Source organism: Bombyx mandarina, chromosome 08 (genome assembly GCF_030267445.1).
Source record: "Bombyx mandarina strain Sakado chromosome 08, ASM3026744v2".
Classification (NCBI taxonomy): Eukaryota; Metazoa; Arthropoda; class Insecta; order Lepidoptera; family Bombycidae; genus Bombyx; species Bombyx mandarina.
In genome coordinates this window covers 4,675,949-4,693,176 of record NC_143215.1, presented here as the reverse complement: position 1 = coordinate 4,693,176, position 17,228 = coordinate 4,675,949, and the positions used below count along the sequence as shown (strand labels likewise).

The window sequence follows — 17,228 nt, the reverse complement described above, 5'->3', positions numbered from 1 at the left end:
ATGCATCTTCTCTCTACGCATCACATGTCCATACCACGCTATCATTATGTTATATGTATATCATATCATTATGTTAAAGTAATTAAAAAATCAGTAACTACAATAAAATTTATTTAAAAAAAAAAGTATTAAATATCTGAAGTGCATCTTTTTTCATACTAAACTAGATTTTGCCCGCGACTTCGTCCGCGTGGAATAGTTCACAAATAATGCTTTATTTTAGAACAAATTTGGTTAGCATAAAAAACGTTATAGTGAGCCAACCTTAAAATAATAGACATATGCTGTCGCGGACTTTTTTTTGATCTTTTAAAGGGGAACAATTCTGTCATACATTATTTTAGCGAAACTTTAACCGTTACTGCAGCGCACGCAGCGGAAGCTCTCAAAAGGTCAAAGTAACCCTGATTTTGAAACATTATTTATTGGTACTCCGCTTGTATTGATCTTAGCGTAATGTTATATAGTTTATAGCCTTCATCGATAAATGGGCTATCTAAAGCTGAAAAAAATTTTCAGTTCGGACCAGTAGTTCCTGAGATTAGCGCGTTCGAACAAACAAACAAACTCTTCAGCTTTATAATATTAGTATAGATGATTTCATGCTAAAAATAAGTACAAGCAATAACCGCTAAGTAACGTAATTTAATTGAAATATTACCGAAACATTTTTACTATGATACTTTTTTCCTCTTATAAACGACGCAGGTCCAATCAGAAACGTTACCCAAGATTGTTTAGTGCACGCTCAAAATGGGATAAAACGATTCGCTTAGATAACAAAAGGCCTCCTTCTTCTTCATACAGATACAGTCATCAATAGAATTGTTCATATTAGCCAATATGGGCAGATGAATAGATAGACACGACGATACTTTTTTTTAGAGATGATATTTTGTATGTTTTAATTCTAAAAACTGTTAGCGATTTCAAGCACTCACGACTACCAGCGTCTGCAAGTTGATAACTGGTCAATGGTTCAAGTAAAACTCTACTTAAAGAATTCAATAAACATAAACACTATTACGTACGTATTAAATACGTAATTACAACAATACATTTATTACATTTGGCCGTCTGGTGTAGTGGTAAGTGACATGGTCACTACAGAAGTGGGTCGCGGGTTCGAATCCCGCCAAGGGAAGATATTTGTATGATAAATATAAATGTCTTTTCCAGGGTTATGGATGTTATTAAATATGAAGTATATGTATGTGTATAATAAAAATCTTAAATTTATATCCGTTATCTGGTACCTGTAACACAAATTCTTTACGAACTTATCACGGGACCAGTTAACGTGGCGTGATTGTTAGTAAATATTTATTTATTATTTATATTTATTACTCATTGAATTTTCCGAAACCGGATAATAAATTCGAAGCCGATTTAACCTAATAGGTGTATGGCTCTAATAGATAATAAAAAAAAATCTATGATTCTATATAAAGCTGTGTGTGGCCTTATTACATAAGAACGATTTTTCCATAAAAGTTATATAATTTAAACAGTTATATACGGCGCCTCAAGCCGAGAAGAACGAATTTATGAGCAACAGGCATTTATATTAAAACGAACTTAAAAGGAGTCACAAACCGAAAATATCTTTTTCCAACCGAGATACCGACCATCGGTTCGGAAAACCGTTTCTTCTCAAATAATAGATTTAAAGTTATAAAAATCTATTCGGTTTCCAGACGAAAGAGCATTTAGGAGGGTTTGAATTTCAACACGCCACAGATAAAATATTATTATGACCTAAATGTCAGTTGGGAATGTGTAGTGCTTAGACTTGGGCGCCCGCCAAAACCAGTCATCTAGTCTGTGGGCTTTTTCAAATATCGAATGTGTCCTAGATTTGAAATTGGTTGACATTCAACTAATATGTGTTGATAAAAATCTGCTAATTTTATCTATACGAGTACGAACATATTGAAATTAATCGTCTGTACCATAAAAACCATACCAGACCATAAAAACTGAAAAAATAATATATGAAAATAATAAATATTATCAATATTGTCGTCCATAATTATTATAAAATATTTTTCGTGTATCTCAGGAATGTGGACAAGATAGGACTATTATAACAAATTACATTATTATTTTAGCAACGTTTCGGTCTTTTATTAGACCTTCATCAGGCATCTGAAAATTACACATAATTGATAACCTACAATACAAAAAACAACAATTGTCCAAACTACCATATTTACCATAATATGAATTTAAATAATCTCTATCATACACTGCACAATTGTCTCAGACATCAGAGACTAATACAAATCTACAAAGCCACTAAATTATTTAATTACTATTTTTTTTTGATTCCGGAAACAAAGCCAACACGACACATAAAATTGCTAATTGCGTGACAAAGGTTAGCCCACTATTGAAACTTCAGTACATAGACTATACTTTACAATATTTTATACTAGCGCAAACCTCGCTAAGTATCAAATTCAAATATATCTGAAATGAAGATTATTTTTTTCTATTAGATTTATACTCTTTTAATATATCATTATATAAAATACTTAAATTGTTAGTGTCTGTTCGTTTGTTCACAGTATCATTAGTTTTTATAAAGATCATTTCACTAACATTACGTTTCCACCAATTCATTTCTTTATCCAAGATTTCTATCTTATCAAACTTGAAATTATGATGTTGGTCAAAGTGGTGGGTTGCTAATGCTGTTTTATTCTCTTTTAATATATTAATATTTTTACAATCATAAATGTGTTGTTTTACTCTATTACTCAAATACTGCCTAGTTTGTCCAACATAGCATAAGTCACACGAACAAGGTATTTTATACACTATTCCAGTTTGTTGTTGTTTATTTACTGGATCTTTTAACTTAGAATAGATTGAATTAACTCTCAAGATGTTATAAAATGCTAATCTTACATGAGTTCCTATAAAAACTCTGTTTAATTTATGTGATAATTCTGCTATATAAGGAAACCGACAATATCTAATGTTATTATTATTTGAGTTGACCAAACTCCTTGGTTTATTATTTAAGTTCTCTTTAAATTTATTTATGACGCTGTCTACTAATGGTATTTCATAATTATTATTCAACAATATGTTACGAATCTTACTAAAATTAATTTCATAAAAATCACTACTACTTAACTTTGTCATTCTATCAAGTAAACCTTTTATCATACCTACCATCCACGTTGATGATACTATCGCAGCCATACCGGAGTCGGAAGTAAATAATATCTTAGAGTTATTTAATAGCTTTGACAATAATATACAATTTACCATGGAAGTAGAAAAGGATGATAGTTTATCTTTTCTAGATGTGTTAGTCAAAAGATCAAATGATAAATTGATAACTGATTGGTTTGTCAAACCCATTAGTTCAGGTCGGCTATTAAATTGGAATTCAAATCATCCTCGGTCTCAGAAGATAGGTATGATAAAAGGTTTACTTGATAGAATGACAAAGTTAAGTAGTAGTGATTTTTATGAAATTAATTTTAGTAAGATTCGTAACATATTGTTGAATAATAATTATGAAATACCATTAGTAGACAGCGTCATAAATAAATTTAAAGAGAACTTAAATAATAAACCAAGGAGTTTGGTCAACTCAAATAATAATAACATTAGATATTGTCGGTTTCCTTATATAGCAGAATTATCACATAAATTAAACAGAGTTTTTATAGGAACTCATGTAAGATTAGCATTTTATAACATCTTGAGAGTTAATTCAATCTATTCTAAGTTAAAAGATCCAGTAAATAAACAACAACAAACTGGAATAGTGTATAAAATACCTTGTTCGTGTGACTTATGCTATGTTGGACAAACTAGGCAGTATTTGAGTAATAGAGTAAAACAACACATTTATGATTGTAAAAATATTAATATATTAAAAGAGAATAAAACAGCATTAGCAACCCACCACTTTGACCAACATCATAATTTCAAGTTTGATAAGATAGAAATCTTGGATAAAGAAATGAATTGGTGGAAACGTAATGTTAGTGAAATGATCTTTATAAAAACTAATGATACTGTGAACAAACGAACAGACACTAACAATTTAAGTATTTTATATAATGATATATTAAAAGAGTATAAATCTAATAGAAAAAAATAATCTTCATTTCAGATATATTTGAATTTGATACTTAGCGAGGTTTGCGCTAGTATAAAATATTGTAAAGTATAGTCTATGTACTGAAGTTTCAATAGTGGGCTAACCTTTGTCACGCAATTAGCAATTTTATGTGTCGTGTTGGCTTTGTTTCCGGAATCAAAAAAAAATAGTAATTAAATAATTTAGTGGCTTTGTAGATTTGTATTAGTCTCTGATGTCTGAGACAATTGTGCAGTGTATGATAGAGATTATTTAAATTCATATTATGGTAAATATGGTAGTTTGGACAATTGTTGTTTTTTGTATTGTAGGTTATCAATTATGTGTAATTTTCAGATGCCTGATGAAGGTCTAATAAAAGACCGAAACGTTGCTAAAATAATAATGTAATTTGTTATAATAGTCCTATCTTGTCCACATTCCTGAGATACACGAAAAATATTTTGAAAATAATAAACTCGAAATTAAGCGTTAAAAGTAATTCTAATTATGAAACTGATATCACCATGTGATATCAATGGGTTTCAGTGTTTGTTTGTATCGGAAAATTTTGACGTCCTTTCTATCGACAGACGTTCGTATAACTTAAAAATCTATACTCGCACAAGGACCAATGACTGTATAATAATTTTAATGTTTTGCTCTAATATCTTGAGTAGTACCAGGAGGTTTAAAAAAATTAGGAAATTAATTATGAGCTGGGTTTTCCAACACCAGTTTTTTTTAATCTACACGAAAATCCCAAATATCGTGATGGAGTCATAAGTTTAGGCACGAACTCATCATTTAACAACGGATGCTTTGGGACGTTTTGAAAGCCTTTTCCAGTTTGTATTTTGTTATAATAATTACGGAGAGTTGGTGAGATGGGCTAAAAGTTTCCAGTTGTTTTGTAAAATTTTGTGGTCCCGTCAAATTCTATTATTCAGTTTATTTCTAATCTCGTATCTATAATGATATAAATTTTATATAATATATGTTGCGTTTCATTTTTTCAAAAAACAGTTGCCTGAGCGTCTCCCAAGGAATCTTTGCTCCTCAGTATAGCAGCTTCTTCGTGAATCTATCTACTACCGGATCAAAATTGCGACCCACTGAGCCAGCCAAAAAATTAGTGGACTGGTGTATGAATTAAGTGTCAAGTCTAACTCTTCGACGAGTTCGACGAGCTCGGTTGCCAGGTTTTCTATGCGTGCGTCTATTATCAGAGTACTAGGGTTATCAGAGTATTAGGCGTCTAAAATCTGTATTCATCAGGGACGGGTTCCTGAGTAGGGAGGATTCGACGTGTAGTCAGCGGCGGCCACCACGAGGCTATCACACCGTATCTCCTTATTGTAATAGCGTTCCGACGCTGATGTCAAAGGATTCCCGATAGGGTCGAGGCCCAGATAGAAACACGGTGCTCCAACGGCTACCCTGCAAAATCTAGATTGAAGGGACTGGATGGCGTGTATATGTGGGTGGGCCGCGTGAAAGAATACCATACATGCAAAGGTCAATATGGGACGGATGTAAGTTTTGTAAAGTATCACCTAGCTAGGAAGAGGCAGCTTACTCCGCTTGCAGATCAGAAAATTGGATAAAGTCTGCGGAAGATAAGTGCGGCGTGGTCGCAGACAAACTTTATGTGGAGGCGGAAAGTCATGGGACTATCTAGTATGGGGATTCCAGATATGTGACCTTTCGATTCCACTGTCCAAGGAGGGTGATGTGTGAGGTTTCTACGCCTAATTCGGGAGGAATTTCCAATCGAGGTCCCGCTCTCGAAGAGCACATCTGTGCTTTTCGGAGTTTAATTAAGAAACATTTGTTAATTAAGTATGTAAAATGTGAATAAGATATAGGAGCAAAAACTTAGCACAATTACATATAGGTATATGTTATAGCACTATATCTATTGGCACTAATATAAATGTCCCGTGGGTCAACTAAAGTAGTGCTAAGCCACTATAAGGACGTGAAAATAGTAAAATACCATACTAATTAGAACCAGTAAGCTCGAGTCATTAATTGTGAGTAGTTCCTATCTTTTTAAAACCTACAACTTTAAAGTTTCTAACACAAATTTTCAAAAATAAACTGCACGTTTGAAAGAGCTTTTCCTCAAATCTCGGGTTTCCAGAATTAGTACAAGTGTCATCAGCGTGGCTTAATCCGTGATGTCGCATCATGGAGGGTCCTCGAGCCGACCTGCACTGACCTTGGAGTGTCTTCGCGCGATGAGGCCTTGACACGACCTTGAGTTGGGGTGTCACTAGTAAACTAAACAATGGAACTGTTTGTACGACTGCTTCTATTTTAGAATTGTGTCTGGTCCTAAATGATACGACAAGTTGATATAGTTAAAATAGCGTGTTTAATGCGTTGGAAATTTAACTAATATTATGTGAATACAAGTAAGTCAGATCGGCGTTTATAGACTGTTTTCGAGATATGTAAAACTCATTTAATTACTATTGCTTTACTGTCGTCACCTATTGAAAGATCTCTGATTTTTTCTCCAAGCATAAAGTTTAGTGACACTAAAGCATTCAGGCCACAAAATACGACCAAGTCATTGTTCCTAGAATATCTCCCACAACTCACAACGTCGATTGGTACAATCAAGTGACAACGATAATTGCTCCAATAAAATTCGGTACGACTACTGATATACCGATTTTGATTGGTCTATACACATCCCCATTTGGATATGAATATTAATGGCGTCTCTGATCAATAACTGAAACTGCTTTAAGTCGCTTTGATGTGTATATCAGTGTGGGAGGATTAATAATGTTTACGGTAGACTGTGCTGAGAGGTTGTAAATGAGATTTTTATCCAGTTTCGTTGGAATTTACTGATATTAGAATTTGTATTTTATATGTGTAGAGATTGAGTTTGAATTACATAATAAAATAATGAGTACTCAAACAACTCTCGAGAATGTTCTTCTTGTTGCTTATCTGCTGAAAAACGCATTATATTTTTTCAATTGAATTATTATCTTTCTGTAGACTGTCTACGAGCTGATTTTCTGGTATTCGAAAATATCTTTAAACACATTTTTCAGTGAGACCATAAATTTGTTTGAGTTTTTTAAGAAGGTTTATTTGTGAATATCCTTTGCTCTACCCTAAGTGGAAACATTATAATTTCTGCTATCATCGTACTCTTGGCATCAGACAGAAACTTAAACTAAACTTATTGGCACCGTACATAGCTCGTTAAGAATAAGCTATGAACGTTTGATCATCACCAACCGTGTCATTGCTCTGTCGTAAATGGATATTGAAAAGAATTGAAAGAGATCGCGAGTCAAAAGTATGGCTGTGCTCTCATAATTGCTGACGCTTATGATAGGAAGGAACCACAAGAAGCTGATGGACTCGTCAAAATAGATAAAACCGAAACAAGCAAACAAAATTACAAATATTTAAATTAAGATGAAGAGCCGATTGGGTATGACGAAACCGTTAAAACATTTCCAACTCATGTACTAAGAGAACGAGACAATTCGAACAAAGTAAACTAGCGCAAGTCAGCCACCAGCATGTGCGTGTAATCCGGTGACAGATATGATGGATGGCGGATGTCGCTAAAGTCTCCAGGGATTAGTCAATTGCAGCCGCTAAACCTTCAAGTCACACTGTAGCCTGCGGTCCGAGTAAGGAACTTCTTGGAGTTCGAGTTAATTTCTTGGTTTAAGTTTACGAAACACATATTATCAATTCTTGTCATTTAATATAATTGTTTAAATTGCTTGGCTAATTTAAATAAAAGAAATGCTATACTTCAATCTAAACACTAGACAAAGGGAAAGGTAACGTAATTATTAGGAAAAAATTTAAATCGCTCAACGTCTAGTGACTCTGAATTCTGAGTATATTTAGGTCAAAACAGGTTTTATTTGTATGGTCACAATTGATTTTTTTTTTACAAAATAAAGAACCTCAGAAGTTATAGGAAGACAATAAGTAGGGCTAATATTGAATTTAATAAAAATAGAGGTATGAGCGAGTCACTTAATCCAAACGCCTTCAAGGAAATTGTGTGATCCGTTTGGATAAACTACATCAAGGTACGAAATACTGAATCGAGTGCTAAATCCTAAGTGCTAACACTAAGTTTACATATAAGAACAAAGAAAATACTCTAGTTTTTTTTTAAAATAAATTTTACTGGCTTGGAAACAAAGTCCTTTGAGCCAAAAATACTCTAGAAATGACTCTTTGAATAGGTTAATAACAATTACTATTGCAGTATTTAAATGTATGTTATTTTTGATGCTCTAGTTACACTTTGATTCCTTGAGTAGAATTTCAATCAATCATCGGAAAACCTTGTGGATGTACTTTCGTGGTCTTCTCCATTTCCTGAGAAGATTACAATATCGCTGCGGCAATCGCTTAGTCCTCTAATGACCTGAATTGGAGATCTAGGAATCATCTCATTTGCCTGTCTAAGTCCAAACGTCATCATTGAATTAAGAGTACCCTAATTTTATTAGAGATTGCTAACCTGGCAGACTTTGTAGTGCCTCAATTGATAATTAAAAGACCTAAACTTTTGTATAAAATAAACTTAAAACAAACAAAAGCAATCTGTCCGACGGGGGACACATCAAAGGGAAAATAAATTTGTTATTTTTATTTAATTCCGAGCATTTTCATATTTATCTACCTTTTAAACGTTCTCTGGACTTCCATAAATAATTCAAGACCAAAATTAGCCAAATCGGTCCAGCCGTTCTCGACTTTTAGCAAGACTAACGAACAGCAATTCATTTTTATATATTATTACAAAGATCAAGATTTATTTGTAGTAAAAAAAAATTTTTCTTGGATGAGTGGATGAGCTCATAGCCCACGTGACGTTAAGTGGTTACCGAAGCCCATAGACGACAAAGGCGTAAATGCCGTCATCCACCTTAGGACATGAGCACATTCTCGCTCACGACTCGGTCGTGCGCGGACGTGCTTTCCGATCCGTGGCCCGCTTGCGAGCTGCGTCTCTGAACTCACAGCTGTGCTCGACAGTGTAGTGACCGTGAATACATCGTGCGTACAATTCAGTAGTGCGGACGTGCCGATCCGTTGGTCGCTTGCGATCTGCGTATCGAGGTCCATTTTTGTGCGCTAAAGTTTTGTAACCGCGAACCCACCCTTACCAACTGCCTTTTTCAAGGCAAAACCAATCGCTACGTTCAGCTTCCTGTGGCACTCACAGGCTAGCGATTTCCTAACCCTTCCCAAAAACAACAGTCTTTTTCAAGACTAGACCCCCGCTCGCGATTCTGCCTGCTGTAGCACTATACAGCCCGAGCGGGTTCCTTTCCTTTTCCCCGCCGATTGCCGTTTTCACGGCATAGGCATTCCCCCCCCCTGCTCCTTGCTGTCCTGCAGCACAGGGGGGTTACAAATCCTATCCGGGGCCTCGCCTTTCGGCGAGTTCAACAAAAGTCCCGGGGCCGCCCCCCCCGGGCAAGAAGACCGAAGATGAGCGAAGATTTTGTGTGCGACAGTGATAGTGCTAGGGACATTGTCGGGTTCCTCCGGGATAGGTACCCGTCAATTAGGGCCGAGTATCTCAGCTATAGGGCCTCTCGTGGCAATCCCTCTCCCCCCGCGTCCGTCGCCGCGTTTCTCAACCGTGCCTCGGAGGCACGCCGCGCGCCCCCCGCCGCCGCGTCAAGTTCGAGCGCACGTTCCCACGATGCGGCTCACGTAGCGCCTAACGCTACCCCCACCCCCGCGCCCGCGTCGATTACGTCATCGCTCGTATCGTCCGTCGCGACCTCCGTAGTCTCAAGTTCAGGCTCCGATACGGAATCGGAGATGGACTTTGAATCCGCGTCCAGCCCTCAGCCCGGAACCTCGGATGGTTTCCAAACAGTGACACGTGGAAAGAAGCGTACTCGCGCCGTGGAGTCCCGGAACTCCACGACAAAACAGACGAAATCCGCGTCCGCCTCTCGACCGAAAGTAGTAGTTACACCGGAGTCGGACTCCGCGCGCCGCGTAACCCCACCGCCGCGTCCCAAGCCCGCGCCCGCTCCCAAAGTAGCTGCCCCGCCCCCGCTGATACTTCAAGAGAAGACAGCGTGGAATCGCGTGTCCCAGGCCCTTCAGGCAAATAAAATTAACTACACCCATGCGCGTAACGTCGCGCATGGGATTCAGATCAAGGTCGCAACGCCGGGCGACCATAGGGCCCTCTCAGCATACCTCCGAAAGGAGAACATAGGTTTCCACACCTATGCTCTTCAGGAGGACCGCGAGCTCCGCGTAGTAATACGCGGAGTCCCTAAGGAGCTAGAAATAGACTACATTAAGGAGGATCTGACCGCTCAGGCCCTCCCGATAGTTAGTGTGCACCGGATGCACAGCGGGCGGGGCAAACAGCCCTATAATATGATACTCGTGGCGTTAGAACCCACCCCGGAGGCCAAAAAGAAGATCGCATGTCTCACGACAATTTGCGGCCTATCCGGGATCTCGATCGAAGCCCCCCACAAGCGTGGCACTCCCGGGCAGTGCTACAGGTGCCAACTCTATGGCCACTCGGCGCGTAATTGCCACGCGCGCCCCCGCTGCGTGAAATGCCTCGGCGATCACGCTACGTTAGATTGCGTTAGAGATAGGGAAACCGCGACCGAACCTCCAAGCTGTGTCCTATGCCTTAAGCAAGGGCACCCCGCGAACTACCGTGGATGTCCTAGGGCTCCGCGAAAACGTCCGACCCACCCAGCCCCCCGAACCGTCGGCCCAAAGACTTCGGCGCCTTCAGTGCCGAAACCCGCCTTCGTGCCGGCTGCAGTTCCCACGGTGTCGGCGTGGAAAAAACCGCTGCCGTATACGAAGGCGGGAACGGAAACCGCACCCCCGCCCCCGCTCGTGACACGCCCCGCGCCCCAGCCCCTGCTCGCACCTCGCCCCGCGCCCGCGTTCCGTCCCCCGCAACCCTCTGCCGCCAACGACTTCGCGCTCGTGCGTGACTTCGTCACCGCGGTCAACTTCGACCGTCTGCGATCGTTCGCTGACGCTATCCGTAGGTCGGTAACCCCCGAACAGCGGCTCGCGGCCGCTTTCGATCACATGGACGTTTACGAGTCCGTGTCGCGTACGTTATAAAATCTTTACCGGTAACCAATGGCGCAAAAAGGTAGAGAAAAACCGTATTCCCTTACGTTAGCATTCTACAATGCTAACGGACTCGCGCGGCAACGCGATCAAATTTTCGAATTCCTCCGCGATAATCTTGTAGATATTCTATTAGTGCAGGAAACCTGTCTGAAGCCCTCGCGTCGCGACCCGAAAGTCGCGAATTACGTCATGGTTAGGAATGACAGACTCACCGCCTCCAAAGGCGGGACTGCCATTTACTATAGGCGGGCCCTGCACGTTGTCCCTCTCGATACTCCCTCGCTCTCACATATCGAGGCGTCAGTGTGCCGTATCTCGCTGACGGGACACCAGCCGATCGTCATCGCATCCGTTTATCTCCCCCCGGACAAGCCCCTTCTGAGCAGTGACATCGAGTCACTGTTCGGCATGGGAGACTCCGTCATCCTGGCAGGCGATTTAAATTGCCACCACACTAGGTGGAACTGCCATCGTACTAACGTTAACGGTAGGCGTCTCGACGCGTTTATAGACGACCTCACCTTTGAAATAGTCGGTCCCCCAACTCCAACATGTTATCCGTATAACATCGCGCTCCGTCCGAGCACTATAGACCTGGCATTGCTTAGGAACGTAACTCTGCGCTTGCGTTCCATTGAAGCAATGTCAGAGCTCGACTCAGACCACCGACCTGTCGTTATGCAGCTCGGTCGCCCCCACAACCCAGTCACTGTTACGAGGACCATGGTGGATTGGAATAAGCTGGGCACGTGCCTAGCCGACACCGCTCCGCCAATCCTCCCTTACGGCCCGGATTCGAATCTATCCCCCGAGGACACCGTCGAATCCATAAACATCATTACCGATCACATATCTTCAGCGATTATTAGATCTTCTAAAGAAGTCGATGTGGAGGACAGCTTCCACCGCATCAGACTGTCCCCCGATCTTAGGAATCTCTTAAGAGTTAGGAACGCGGCAATCCGGGCCTACGATCGTCTTCCCACGCATTCAAACCGGATTCGGATGCGTCGTCTACAACGCGAAGTCCACTCCCGCTTAAGCGACGCGCGTAACGATAATTGGCATAGTTATTTAGAACAACTCGCGCCCTCCCACCAAGCATACTGGCGACTAGCTAGGACTCTCAAATCCGAAACTACCGCTACTATGCCTCCCCTCGTACGCCCTTCAGGCCAACCACCGGCATTCGATGACGATGACAAGGCTGAGCTGCTGGCCGATGCACTGCAAGAGCAGTGCACCACCAGCACTCAACACGCGGACCCCGAACACACCGAGTTAGTCGACAGGGAGGTCGAGCGCAGAGCTTCCCTGCCGCCCTCGGACGCGTTACCCCCCATTACCACTGACGAAGTTAGAGACGCGATCCACAACCTACAACCTAGGAAGGCACCCGGCTCCGACGGCATCCACAACCGCGCGCTAAAATTTTTGCCAGTCCAACTGATAGCAATGTTGGCTACAATTTTAAATGCCGCTATGACGCACTGCATCTTTCCCGCGGTGTGGAAAGAAGCGGACGTTATCGGTATACATAAGCCGGGCAAACCGACAAACGAAACTTCTAGTTACCGTCCGATTAGTCTCCTCTCGACGATAGGAAAAATTTACGAACGGCTCCTTAGGAAACGCCTCTGGGATTTTGTTACCGCGAACAAAATTCTCATTGACGAACAGTTCGGATTCCGCTCAAAACACTCGTGCGTACAACAAGTGCACCGCCTCACGGAGCACATTCTGATAAGACTAAATAGGCGTAAACAAATCCCGACCGGCGCCCTCTTCTTCGACATCGCGAAGGCGTTCGACAAAGTCTGGCACAACGGTTTAATTTATAAACTGTACAACATGGGAGTGCCAGACAGACTCGTGCTCATCATACGAGACTTCTTGTCGAACCGTTCGTTTCGATATCGAGTAGAGGGAACTCGTTCTCGTCCCCGTCAACTGACCGCCGGAGTCCCGCAAGGCTCCGCGCTCTCCCCGTTATTATTTAGTTTGTATATCAATGATATACCCCGGTCTCCGGAGACCCATCTAGCGCTCTTCGCCGATGACACGGCTATCTACTACTCGTGTAGGAAGATGTCGCTGCTTCATCGGCGACTCCAGATCGCAGTAGCCACCACGGGACAGTGGTTCCGGAAGTGGCGAATAGACATCAACCCCACGAAAAGCGCAGCGGTGCTCTTCAAAAGGGGTCGCCCTCCGAACATCACTTCGAGCATCCCACTCCGTAGTAGGCGCGCAAACACCTCCGCCGTTAGTCCCATCACTCTCTTTGGCCAGCCCATTCCGTGGGTCTCGAAGGTCAAATATCTAGGCGTCACCCTCGACAGAGGGATGACATACCGTCCCCATATAAAAACGGTACGCGACCGCGCCGCGTTTATTCTAGGACGACTCTATCCAATGCTTTGTAGTCGAAGCAAACTGTCCCTCCGTAATAAGGTAACTCTCTACAAAACTTGTATACGCCCCGTCATGACGTATGCAAGCGTAGTGTTCGCTCACGCAGCCCGCACCAACTTGAAATCCCTTCAGGTTATTCAATCACGATTCTGCAGGATAGCCGTCGGAGCGCCTTGGTTCCTTAGGAATGTGGATCTCCACGACGACCTGGAGCTCGACTCCCTTAGTAAGTATCTACAGTCGGCATCGCTGCGCCATTTTGAGAAGGCGGCACGACATGAGAACCCTCTCATCGTAGCCGCTGGAAATTACATACCCGACCCAGTAGACCGAATGGTAAACCGTCGACGTCGCCCAAAGCACGTCATTACGGATCCTCCTGATCCATTAACGGTGCTTTTAGGCACCACAAGCACCGGTCACCGTCCTCGTCGAACCCGTCGCTTGCGACGAAGGGTTCGACGAGTGAACTAACCCATAGACACAGCCCACTGAGTTTCTCGCCGGATCTTCTCAGTGGGTCGCGTTTCCGATCCGGTGGTAGATTCTGCGAAGCACTGCTCTTGCTAGGGTCAGTGTTAGCAACTCTCTGGTTGAGCCCCGCGAGCTCACCTACTAACGTTAGGGCGAAGCTGAAATAGCCTCTCAAGGCTATCAGCATAGGTAGGAAAAAAAAAAAAAAAAAAAAAAAAAGGACATGAGTTCTGTGTCTCATTATGCAATGTCAATAATATTATGCAACGGCTGCCCCATCCTTTTAATCGGAATGCATTGTGATTTCGCGGCAGAAATAGGCAGTGTGTCTTGAATTATTTGTGAAAGTTCAGAGAAGATTTAAAAGGTAGATAAATATGAAAATGCTCGGAATTAAATAAAAATCATAATTTTGTTTTTCCTTTGATGTGTTTATTTTATACAAAAGTTTAGGTCTTTTATTTATCGATTGAGGCACTACGAAGTCTATCGGGTAAGCTAGTATTGAATATAAAAAGCGAGAGACCAGCTAAGATCTCAGATGTGGCTATTTAAAAAATACTTAATTATAACTATTTCTTACACGTTTGATTCTGTAGTTAAGACAGCGTCTGTCTCTAAATCTTATTTCCGAGAAATCGAATGTCTGATCCCCCACAAAGTTGTCACGAACTTTTCAAGCCACTCAAACATAAATTACCGAAAAGATAAAACTTCGTCGAAATATCAAAGTCAACGTACCAATGACAATAGGGTTGCTATGTCAATGACATTTGGTATTAGGTAGTCCGTGTAGAGATTTTATAAATTCTAGTATTATTACGCTAATTCAATTACTACTTATCTGATAATATATATATGTATAGAAAGACCTTTTTTATATAATTTATATAATATAAAACCTTTTTAGTTTTTTTTAAAGAGGATTTTTCTTATGTAGATTGACTGAACTGTCTGTCTTTGAGAAAAAAGACTGAACAAGAATACTTTATTATAATAATTTGTGGAAAATAAAGGCTTTAAGTGTTTTTCTTAACATTGTACCGATAACGCAATTAAGTCTTTTATTATTGCTTAATCACTTTTAGAATATTCCATACCATTATATACCTATAGCTAAAGTTTTCTGATTTATAATTTTTGTGTGAAAAATGTCGATATCAAATTTCAGTTTTCGCGGTGGAATATCAGTTTTTTTTCTTGCGTTCATGTGTGAACAATTTCATAGCTGGCCTGGACTAGTAACCAAAACGCATGATTGCTTTGCGGCAGAAATATGCAGGGGTGGTGTGATTGTGTCGTTCAGAAATCGTACTAATCTGGTATAACAGAGAACGCTTCTCCGGTGAATCTCTTAGCTTAAAAAGTATTATTTCGATCGCTAAGTTAATATTTAGACAAGCGAAATACTCAGTTAACATGCAATAATATTCATGTGATTCGATCAAAAGTGTTCTTTATCTACCGCGATTATGTGCGGCAATTTTTTGTTATTCACGGATATATTTTTACACCTTGTTTTAATATAAACATAAAACTTCACACGTATTACGGACTAGTATTAGGACAATCGCTAAGCCGACCTCAGCACGTTTGCACGAGACTATAGTCTATACTAATATTATAAAGAGGAAAGATTTGTTTGTTTGTTTGTTTGTTTGTTTGTATTGAATAGGCTCCGAAACTATTGAATCGATTTAAAAAACATTTCACTGTTTGGAAGCTACACTATTCCCGAGTAACATAGACTATAATCTTTTTTTTTATATTAGGGATCTTTACTAAAACTCCAATAATGTAACGCAAGGTGTAAAAAAAATACTTAAAATGTTCTCTATATCGCGTGCGCTGCGAAAACTATTGACGATAGAATAAAGTAATCTATACTAATATTATATACAATAGCTTGCTCGTCAGCAATAAGTCGACGCTACTAAATACATTAAGCCTTCGTCAAACAGAACGCGTACTTAGCGCGCGTTAGAGCGCTAAACTAACGCCGCGCTCTGACGCGCGCTAGTTACGCGTTCTGTTTGACGAAGCCTTAAATCATATGTTGCGCACCTAATTCAAACGTACACCGTACAAAAATAGAAATATTTATTAATATCCTAATCATTGATCATCAGTCAGTCTAGTTTTAGAGTTAAATCGTAATTTAAATCACTAATAAATTGAGATTCGCATGTGTTTTTTTTTTTGCAAGTACACTGGTATCGTGTCCGCAGTGAGTTTACAGGATCACAGCCAAGTAATAAATTCTTGATACGTCGATTCACCAGAAACTTATCAATCTAAATAACTGTTTCTAAGTTTGGTATGTTCTTCTTCTTCTTCATCGTTCCCTCACTGCTGAGGATCGCGACCACATGTGATTTTTCTCTACCTTATTCGATCATGATTGGCATAGACCGCATGGTATAGACTACCACCAACGACTCCCTTAACCTGATCTGACCATCTGGCTGGCGTTCGGCCCACGGCGCGCTCGCCCTCTGGTAATGTTCATGAGTCCTTACTTTTTTTTCTCTTTTCCTACCTATGCTAATAGCCTTGAGAGGGACTATTTCAGCTTCACCCTAACGTGTAGGTGAGCTCACGGGGCTCAAACCGGAGTGTTGCTAACACTGGCCCTAGCAAGAGTAGTGCTTCGCAGAATCTACCACCGGATCGGAAACCCGACTCACTGAGAAAATCCGGCAAGAAACTCAGTGGGCTGTGTCTATGGGCTAATTCGCTCGTTGAGCCCTTCGTCGCAAGCGACGGGTTCGGCGAGGGCCGGTCACCGCCCGGTGCTTGTGGTACCCAAAAGTACGGTTAATGGACGGGAGGATCCGTAATGACATGTTTTGGGCGACGTCGACTGTTTACCATTCGGTCTACTGGATCGGGTATGTAGTTTCCAGAGGCCACGACAAGAGAGTTCTCATGTCGTGCCGCCTTCTCAAAGTGGCGCAATGATGCCGGCTGTAGATACTGAGTCTTTACATTCATGAACACTTATTAAAAAATGACTGACGTCATAATTAATACGACAATGGCGGTATTTGAACAGCGCCCGTGTGAGCCAGTAAAATATACACCA

General features: G+C 40.9%; 1 protein-coding gene and 2 long non-coding RNA genes across 4 annotated transcripts in view; 1 reads left to right on the top strand and 2 right to left on the bottom strand.

Annotated features, from left to right (window-relative positions):
* The window catches only part of LOC149502462 (potassium channel subfamily K member 18), a 204,570-nt gene that overhangs the window by 142,589 nt on the left and 44,753 nt on the right, over window positions 1–17,228 (bottom strand). The gene's annotated exons all lie outside the window — the stretch shown is intronic.
* LOC149502465 (uncharacterized) lies at window positions 2,008–3,173 on the bottom strand. The gene is made up of 2 exons (XR_016323388.1): window positions 2,217–3,173; window positions 2,008–2,148 (listed from the first exon to the last, which is right to left on the bottom strand). It is a non-coding gene; the product is annotated as an uncharacterized LOC149502465 (long non-coding RNA).
* Window positions 3,200–4,594, top strand: LOC149502464 (uncharacterized). Its single transcript, XR_016323387.1, has 2 exons — window positions 3,200–4,394; window positions 4,463–4,594. It is a non-coding gene; the product is annotated as an uncharacterized LOC149502464 (long non-coding RNA).